General features: G+C 46.4%; 2 long non-coding RNA genes across 2 annotated transcripts; both read right to left on the reverse strand.

Annotated features, from left to right (window-relative positions):
- Nucleotides 1-314: 314 nt before the first annotated feature.
- LOC142412619 (uncharacterized) lies at nucleotides 315-2,667 on the reverse strand. The gene is made up of 3 exons (XR_012776535.1): nucleotides 2,487-2,667; nucleotides 973-1,155; nucleotides 315-659 (listed from the first exon to the last, which is right to left on the reverse strand). It is a non-coding gene; the product is annotated as an uncharacterized LOC142412619 (long non-coding RNA).
- Nucleotides 2,668-4,083: 1,416 nt separating this feature from the next.
- Nucleotides 4,084-6,755, reverse strand: LOC142412622 (uncharacterized). Its single transcript, XR_012776538.1, has 3 exons — nucleotides 6,425-6,755; nucleotides 5,115-5,303; nucleotides 4,084-4,255 (listed from the first exon to the last, which is right to left on the reverse strand). It is a non-coding gene; the product is annotated as an uncharacterized LOC142412622 (long non-coding RNA).
- Between the last annotated feature and the right edge of the window lie 2,259 nt (nucleotides 6,756-9,014).

A 9,014-nucleotide genomic window follows, 5' to 3' on the forward strand; every position in this document is an offset into this window, starting at 1 on the left:
GAGCACAGCTCCTCACAGCTGGCACCTCATTTGTCCTGTGCTCATCTATCTCCTATTCATTTCTGAAAACACTTTATTCTAGCTCTTAATGAACTTCTGCTTACAAGATATCACCTGCATCAGTAATATTTTAACAATTGGATTACAGATTCCTCAGCATGTCTTAGAATAGATGGCCTGAGTTATAGATGGCCCGATGCTCTGAAACTCTTACTACCAGGTGAAAGCCCCCGAGAGCCCTTTCCCCAGCCGTCTTCCAGCTCAGGTACACCGGTCAATGGCTTCCTGGGGGCACTGCTCCTCACCACCTGCAGCCTAAGGATGCTCCCACATCCTGGTGCCCTGCTACTACCTCCCCAGGCACTTCCCCAGCAAAACTAAAGGCTTTCCCCTCAGCTTCAGCCCTAAACATGCAACAACACAGCGGCTAAGCTGTGGCAGGAGTGGAGATGACTTACTTCCTGGCTTGCACCGTGGATATTCTAACATCCCCTCCATACACTGTGCTCTGAATGGGGAAGAGGCTGGGTCCTCCAAATACCCTCTTTTACACTGAAATTCAATAACGTCACCCGATCTGACATACAGCTTTCTTCCTGTGACCCATTTCAGCTCAACATTGTTTCTGCCCATGTCTTCTTCAGATGCTGTACAGGCCACTTGAAAAGGAAAGAGAAGAGTGTCATCACTTCATACAGACGCACCACATTTTTTTTTTCCCCTAGAGCCTACAGAAAGTCTTTGCATCACAAAACACTTCCAGCTATTTGCTCTGACCCTCTGTTACTTGTGTCAGGAAAATCTGCATAAGCTAACTTCAAGAAGAAACTCCTTGTGGACAAAAGAAGGTCTCGTTGTTGTTCTGCCCTGCCGGCATCGCAGCCCCAGCACAAGTGCTGCTGCACAAGTGATGCCCTCAGGATCTGAGAAAAAGACAACAGGAGCAATCACACAGCACATGCTTCAACCTACCGAGGCAAACTGGGGGGCTTGTCCACTGCCCATCAGTACAGGTGATGTACTGAGATCCTTCCAGGACATAGAGACTTGGGCATTTGTATTCCAGAGTTGTACCTTGTGGATATTCTTGCATGGGGAAGGAAAGAAGGTCTCCATTTTCAATAACTGGAGGCGGGCCACATTTCCCACCTTTCCCTGGAAGAAAATTCCCAATCAGAGAGAAAGCCACGAGAGTTTAATTGCAACGGAGGCCTGGCCACAAATACTACCGGGCAGAACACTGGCACTGTGAGAGACCCGGAGGAAAGCAGAGAGAAAACCAAATACCTGGCAGGTGAAAAAGAGCAAGAGTTTCTCGTTTCTCCAGTGCTGGGACTCACAACTACCAGTTCACCCCGTCTGGCCATGCCTGAAGTGCTTGCAGCTGTCTGCAGGACTTCCTCTCATCCTGCGTGACGGTGCAGCGTTTGGCACAGCTCTTTCTGCAGAAGAGCCTGACACCCACCTCCTCCCTGTACTGCCTGAGCAGTGAGAAAAGCGGATCCGACTGCAGACGGTAACGACTGTCACTGACCTGCACCACTGCAATCACTAATGGGATAGCCCTTGGGCTCTGTGGGCCACTTACGGCCACTGGGGAGTTCACGCCTGCCAATCCTGGAGCACTGCTGCCTCACGGATTTTTACACCTATTCAAGCACCACACTGCTGCCAAGTCTGGCCTTCCAACAGACCTTGCACTGGGAAACCTTCAGAGAAGACCCAGATCCCTTGGTACCAGCAGTGACACTCTTTGCACTTGACATCGTGTTCAGGAGCCACAATATGCAGCCTGGTCCGAATTCATCTGCTGTTTCTGCAGCCCTTTCAGCTCCCACCTGCGTGGTGTTTGAGCCAAATGCTGCTGCATTGGTTCACGTGCTCAAACTTTCTGTATGTCTAATGAAAACCAATGAGATTACTCAGTGCGCTCATGAAATCCTAGGAGGCACCAACGCAGTACCTAGGTATTGGCTCACACATCAGATTCTACCCTCAGTTGATTTAACAGTTGCTTTGACTCCATGGCATTCAATATAGCAATGCATCCTCTGCATTATCTGGATGGAACCAGCAGGGAAGCTGTGGGCTCTGTTCTCCAACACAGACGGCAAAATTTCTCACTCTCTTCTCAGCAGGCAGGCATAGACAGTAGATTCTAAGAAGTCCAAGGGGTGCATCTCAAAACTAGACCTGGCCAGCAACTGCTCTCAGCCTCAGGGTGGTTTTCCACCCTGAGGCTCTCAGCCTCAACAGCTCTCAGGGTGGTTTTCCAGATGGGGCCCTCTCGAGCGAAGCCACCTGGGTCACTCAGCTGGTAAACTCATCTCAATACATCGCTGGGAAGATGGCTTCTTCCCGAGTGTGCCAGATTCATTGCGTTTGTGCACAGTAATGAGACTGAAATCCGGAGAAGTAAATGCCACTGAGTCAGCTTCATGACAGTCTCACTGACAAGCAACTGTATGAAGAGAGAGGGAAATTACCTTTGCACTTTGGCAGCTCTGTCCAGGTGCCATTCTGACACGCTACGGTGGAGGCCCCCGTCATCTCAAAACCTTGCCAGCACTGATAGCGAGCACTTTCCCCAGGCAAATACCTTGACTTTTTAACACCTTGAACTTTACCACCAGCAATTTCTGGAGGAGGTCCACACGTCACATCTGAAAAGAGACACTGCTGCAGTCACGTTTGCAGTCGTTGAGGTGTTGCCCGATACAACCCACAGTTAAAGGAATCAATCTTGCTACAATTTCTGTCCAGATTTTCTGCCTCAGGTGGGTCACGGCTCCAAGAGCTCACCATGGAGAAAGCAAGGAGGTGTGAGAGCGGCAGCAGAACACTCTTCCTGGGACTCTCGGGAGACAGCAGGGTCAATGAGAGCTTCTAGAAAAAGCCAGTGTTTCTGTAGCTACACCTTACGGCACGAGAAGCCACATCAGCCTTCCTGCGTGCCCACGTCCCTCCCCGGGCAGCGCTGGCATTCCTGGAGATCACAGGGGTAGCAGCCAAGGCGGCACTCTGCTGAACCGCAGAGCTCTGGAGGACTGGCAGCGCTGGAGGAGCTTGTCAGCCTGCACTGCTCAGGGAGGGGTAAGTGCAGTCAGCTCCATGGAGGTGTGTGAAAGCCAAGTAGCACTTGCTCACCCTGCAGCCACAGATTTGGGCAGGGGACAGAGCACAGCTCCTCACAGCTGGCACCTCATTTGTCCTGTGCTCATCTATCTCCTATTCATTTCTGAAAACACTTTATTCTAGCTCTTAATGAACTTCTGCTTACAAGATATCACCTGCATCAGTAATATTTTAACAATTGGATTACAGATTCCTCAGCATGTCTTAGAATAGATGGCCTGAGTTATACCATATCATTTATACTCCTATTACTGGAAGGTGCCACAAAAGAACAAGGAGAAAAATCGGGAAAGAATAAGAATGAAAAAATCCAAATATTTATTCCTGGTGAGCAAATTTACAAACATAATTTACACCCATAATTTGAAAATTGCTTTCATATTCATACTGCACTCTGGCACCAGGCAGATACATCTCCCGTTGAGTTGTATAAGTCAAGGGAAAAAGCCAGGGTAAAACATCTTTTATGAAGAAATTATGTCTGAGTCCATGTTCTGAACGCCGGTGGCACCTGTATTCAACTTACCAGCTCAGACATCTTTATCCTAGGCAAGCACGAAAGAGTACTTCCGCAAGAAGTGGTGATAACTGGTAACTGCAGGACTTATTTTTCTGCTCAAATACAGGTAGCTACAATTGATCACATGAACGGTGCATCTGAAATGCAAATTTTTCTTTTGGTTTAAGTGAAAAGGAAGGGAGAGACTCTCCCACATCATGCACCTTTAATTTTGGTGACTTCCCTTCTGCACTAGATTTACACACACCCTTACCATCAGCAAGGCTATCTGTGGTGGGAAAACCAATTGCCCATTGGCTAGTCAGTCTCTGATAGTACAGGCAGATGCAGTTCATGTACATGAACAACTGCAAAATTACACACAAGATGTATTTGCCAGATCAAAATTATTCAAGTATGGTGCATATTTACCAGTGACACATGAAGGAAGCTCGATATGCCCGTTAAAACACTGCTTGATAGGAGAGGCTGTGAGTTTAAATCCCGTCGTGCACATAAATTCCTGCCGCTGACCACTTTGAATCAAAAATGTGCGTCTTTGTCCATTGGAGAGAAGTAGGTTTTGGGCTTCCAGCTGCTGTTTTGTAATGGTACATGGTGCTAGGGAAGACAAGAAAAATAAAAAATGGTGGAGCCTGAATCTTTGGTGGCTTCTAGCATGTGAAGCACCTCCACAGCAAAGACAGTGCACAACCAGCTTGGTTCTCACTCAGCAGTGATTTTTAAAAGTGAAGCACAGACGACTTAAACACTTGAGCTCTATCACAATTAATTCAGGGTGCTTAGTTTTAGGTAGTTGATCAACGATACGGCACAACTTCCAAGCATATTCTTATTCCCATGTATAAGAGACAACTTTACTGACTTTGCAAACAGCAGTGATGATCTCAAGAGGTACTGATTGCAGGAGATGGTACTCCTTGAAAAAAATAATTCATGAAATCCGTGGGAGTAAGTCTAATTTTATTCCGGTTGTGTTTCCGTTACCTAGGGTTAAAAATGAATTTTATAGGACTCCTAACAAAGAGCTCTGAGGAGGAAATTGAAGACAGCAAAGCAGCTTAGCACAACAGCGCTCCTCCCACATATGGGGGACAGTTAGGAAGCTACATGAAAGGATGTCTTAGCGAACGTCATCACTGGGGGAAAGAGGCTGACACCACGGTCAGCACCTCTACCTTGTTGCACAAGTTCTTGGAAGTACAGACAAAATGTTTATCTGCTTGTAACCTTCCAGACAGCTCCAAAATTCTCACAATGAAAGACACAACTGAGTGTAAATGATCTGGGGACACTAAAGCCACAAGTTAAGAAGTATTGAATCCAGGGATTAATCTTGGTCCGCTACAGACTTGGTAATCGAGCAACAAATGTAAACCTAATTCTGAAACCCCGACTTTAAGAATGATTAGAATTGTCCACCAGTACAAAGTCAACCAGCAATAAAAGTTACGCTTACCCAAACATTGTGGTGGTCCAGGTACCCAGATCTTTTCATGGCACGTTAACCGTTCTGATCCTGATAAGGTGTATCCAGGGTTGCACAGGTACTGCACTCTGTCACTTTCCTTATATGCTGATTTATGCCCACTAACAATTTCTCCAAAGTCAATGAGAGGTGGGTCTTCACAGGCTGCTCCTGCAGAAGCTGCGCCGATTCTTGTTATATGACTGCGCACTGCCATTTTCGTCTTACCCTGTTTTACACCTACTCGCAATTTCTTCAAAATCAATGATGGGTGGGTGTTTGCATGCTATTTCAGCAGAAACCGTGCACGAGTTCTTGTTAATTGATAGATACAGGACAGTACTGACAGCTGCAAATAATGGCACTACACAGGAGTTCAATAATATTCCAATGACCTACATGCCTCCATCTGGGAATATGCTGTGCTAATAAACAGCACTGTCTCCTTGCTCTAAGGAATTGTCATTGCCTTTACTATTTTCACCATCTTTGCATTGAAAAAAGTTACTAAACTAAACACAATTTAACTGAAAATATGAATAAGCTTGTGAATGTCTCAGAGCACAGTTTCTGTTTTCCAGGATTATGCTGGAATAAAGTTTTACACATGCAGTCACAATTCTCAATTTTCTGTAATTCTACAAATAAATCCATTTGTCCCAGATTCCTAAAATTAGTTCCACCATTTTAAAATGCAAGAAGTTGGATCATTTTTTGAAATTATAAGGTATATACAAGAAAGCACTTTTAAAGGCAGAGGGGGGAGAAGAATCTTGATATGATGAGTAGATTTAATGGATCAATGAGGGAGTTTAAAAGCGGTTATTTTAAGAAAGGTAGATATTCAGGGAAGACCTCCTTCAGGCAGCATGTTTTTTGCATCACACAGCTTATTGAAATAACAAAGTACCTGTATTTTTAGAGAGTTGTATGATGTTTTAAAATCAAATCACTGTTCTGCATTTTTAATAGCATGCATTCAGAATAATAGTAGCTAAATTGAAATACAAAGGAATTTATAGGGATTAATGTATTTTAAGTGAGGTATGGCTTGTAATAAGTTAGGTCCTTTATAGGAGTCATTAAGTTCAGGCACAAGGCAAAGAAGCAAGCTCATACAAGAAAATACAAAGCAAATATTCTTCAAATGTATAGTTCCAATTCATAACTCTCATTCCAAACTTCTGAAGGGAATTCTATAACAAGTAAATGGTATAGTCTCATTTTTTTTCCCAGTTCCTTTTTCTTGACTGTCACCAGCTACGTCAGTTAAAAGCATAGATTTCCATTTAACAACTCACCTTTACATGTAGCACAGCCCATCCACAGCAGAAACACTACGGTGTGGCTCAGCGGTGTCATTTCCACGCTTCAGAAGTTCAAGACGTCCTCTGCAACAGAGTTGTTATTTTCTGTGCTCCAAATCGCGTGTACTTGTTTTTTACTCCCGTGATTCCCGAGGCTGTCGTTGCCATCTCCCTCCCCTCATTTGCTTGCAACGCAGCAGTCAATCTGTACAGATAAATGATGCAATTGTTGCAAAAAGGCTTCACATTGGCAAGCCTCCAGTCGTCTGGGACCTCCCCTGTTTACCAGGACTGCTGGTAAATGATGGCGAGCGGCTTGGCAAGCTCCTCCACCAGCTTCCTCAGTACTCTCGGGCGGATCCCATCCGGCTCCATAGACTTGTGAGTGTCCGCGTGGCGTAGCGGGTCGTTAACTGCTTCCTCCTGGATTATGGGGGGTTTATTCTGCTCGCCGTCCCTGTCTTCCTGCTCAGGGGGCTGAATTCCCTGGGGATAACTGGTCTGACTATTACAGACTGAGGCAAAGAAGGCATTAAGTACCTCAGCCTTTTCCTCATCCTTGGTGGCAATGTTCCCCCCCACATCCAATAGAGGAGGGAGATTCTCTTTGGCTCTCTTTTTGTTGTTAATGTATTTGTAAAAACATTTTTTATTATCTCTTACAACAGTGGCCAGATTGAGTTCTAGCTGGGCTTTTGCCTTTCTAATTTTCTCCCTGCTTGACTTGACGAGATCCCTGTACTCTTCTTCCAAAAGTGGCAAACTCTCCTTTTTTTCCTGAGCCCCAGCAAAAGCTCCCTGTTCAGCCAGGCCGGTCATCTTCCCCACCGGTTCGCCTTACGGCACATGTGGACAGCCTGCTCCTGCGCCTTTAAGACTTCCTTCTTAAAGAATGCCCAGCCTTCCTGGACCCCTTTGCCCTTCAGGACTGTCTCCCAAGGGACTCTCTCAACCAGTGTCCTGAACAGGCCAAAGTCTGCCCTCCAGAAGCCCATGGTAGTGGTTTTGCTCATCCCCCTCCTTACTTCGCCCCAAATCGAGAACTCTATCGTATCACGGTCGCTAAGCCCAAGACGGCCTCCAGCCACCACATCTCCCACCAGCCCTTCTCTGTTTGTAAACAGCAGGTCAAGCGAGGCACCTCCCCTGGCAGGCTCACTCACCAGCTGTGTCAGGAAGTTATATCTTCCACACATTCCAGGAACCTCCTAGGCTGTTTCCTCTCTGCTGTGTTGTGTTTCCAGCAGACGACCGGTGAGCTGAAGTCCCCCACGAGAACAAGGGCTAGCGATTGTGAGACTCCTGCCCGCTGTTTATAGACTGCTTCATCTGCCTCTTCATCCTGGTTGGGTGGTCTATCACAGACACCCAGCAGGATATCGACCTTCTTGGCTTTCCCCCTCCTCCTTGCCCATAAGCACTCCACCTTATCGTCAGAATTGCCCAGTTCTACGCAATCAAAACACTCCCTAACATACAGAGCCACCCCACCGCCTCTCCTTCCTTGCCTATCCCTTCTGAAGAGCTTATAGCCATCCATTGCAGCACTCCAGTCGTGAGAGTCATCCCACCACGTTTCTGCGATGGCGACTAAGTCATGGCTATCCTGCTGCACAATGGCTTCCAGCTCCTCCTGTTTGCTGCCCATGCTGCGTGCATTGGTGTAGATGCACTTGAGCTGGGCTATTGATTTCACTCCCAACGTAGGCATGCCACCCTTCGGCTCCTCTCTAGTGACCCTGGTTACATCCCCTTCCCCCTCAAACCTAGTTTAAAGCCCTCTCGATGAGCCCCGCCAACTCATGGGCGACAATCCTTTTTCCCCTTTGAGACAGCTGAACTCTAGCCGGCGCCAGCCGGCCCGGTGCCGTGTAAACATCCCCACGCTCAAAAACACCAAAATTCCGCCAGTGGCACCAGCCTCTGAACCACAAGTTGAGCAGGTGAATTTCTCTGTTCCTTTTGGTATTCTTCCCTGCCACTGATGGGATTGAGGAAAGCACTACCTGTGCTCCTGATCCCTCAACCAATCGCCCCAGTGGCCTGAAGCCCCTTTTGATCGCTTTTGGATTTCTCTCCGCAACCTCATCGTAGCCCACCTGCGTAACCAACAGCGGGCAATAATCAGAGGATCGTACCAGACCAGGGAGTCTCCTAGTAATGTGAACTAAAAAGGTGAACTAAAAGAAAATTAATTTCCACCTTATCTGCCACCATTCCTGCCCCTTTTTACAGGTCATTAACCTTTATAGATCTGTATAGGTCATTAACATTTGGCCTCATTTGTAACTCAGTCACTGGAAGACACTGAGTTGCCTTTTCTAAATAGCAATTGCTGATCAGGCAGCCGTTTCCAGTAAGTCAGCTCCAAAATGGTTGCATAATTTTTATTACACACCATGCAGACTTTCTTTCTCTCCTCTTTCTCTCTCTCCTCTTTCTTTCTTTTTCTTTCTTTCTGAAAGACAAAAGAAAGTGTTCTTCCTATTCAGGATCATGTTTCCTTATATTCACCTGAGAAAATACAGGCACTCTTTAAAAGATCTGATCTCCACACCAAAGTAGAAGGACTTCTACTTCATGT

This window comes from Mycteria americana, chromosome 7, assembly GCF_035582795.1.
Source record: "Mycteria americana isolate JAX WOST 10 ecotype Jacksonville Zoo and Gardens chromosome 7, USCA_MyAme_1.0, whole genome shotgun sequence".
In the NCBI taxonomy this organism is placed as follows: domain Eukaryota; kingdom Metazoa; phylum Chordata; class Aves; order Ciconiiformes; family Ciconiidae; genus Mycteria; species Mycteria americana.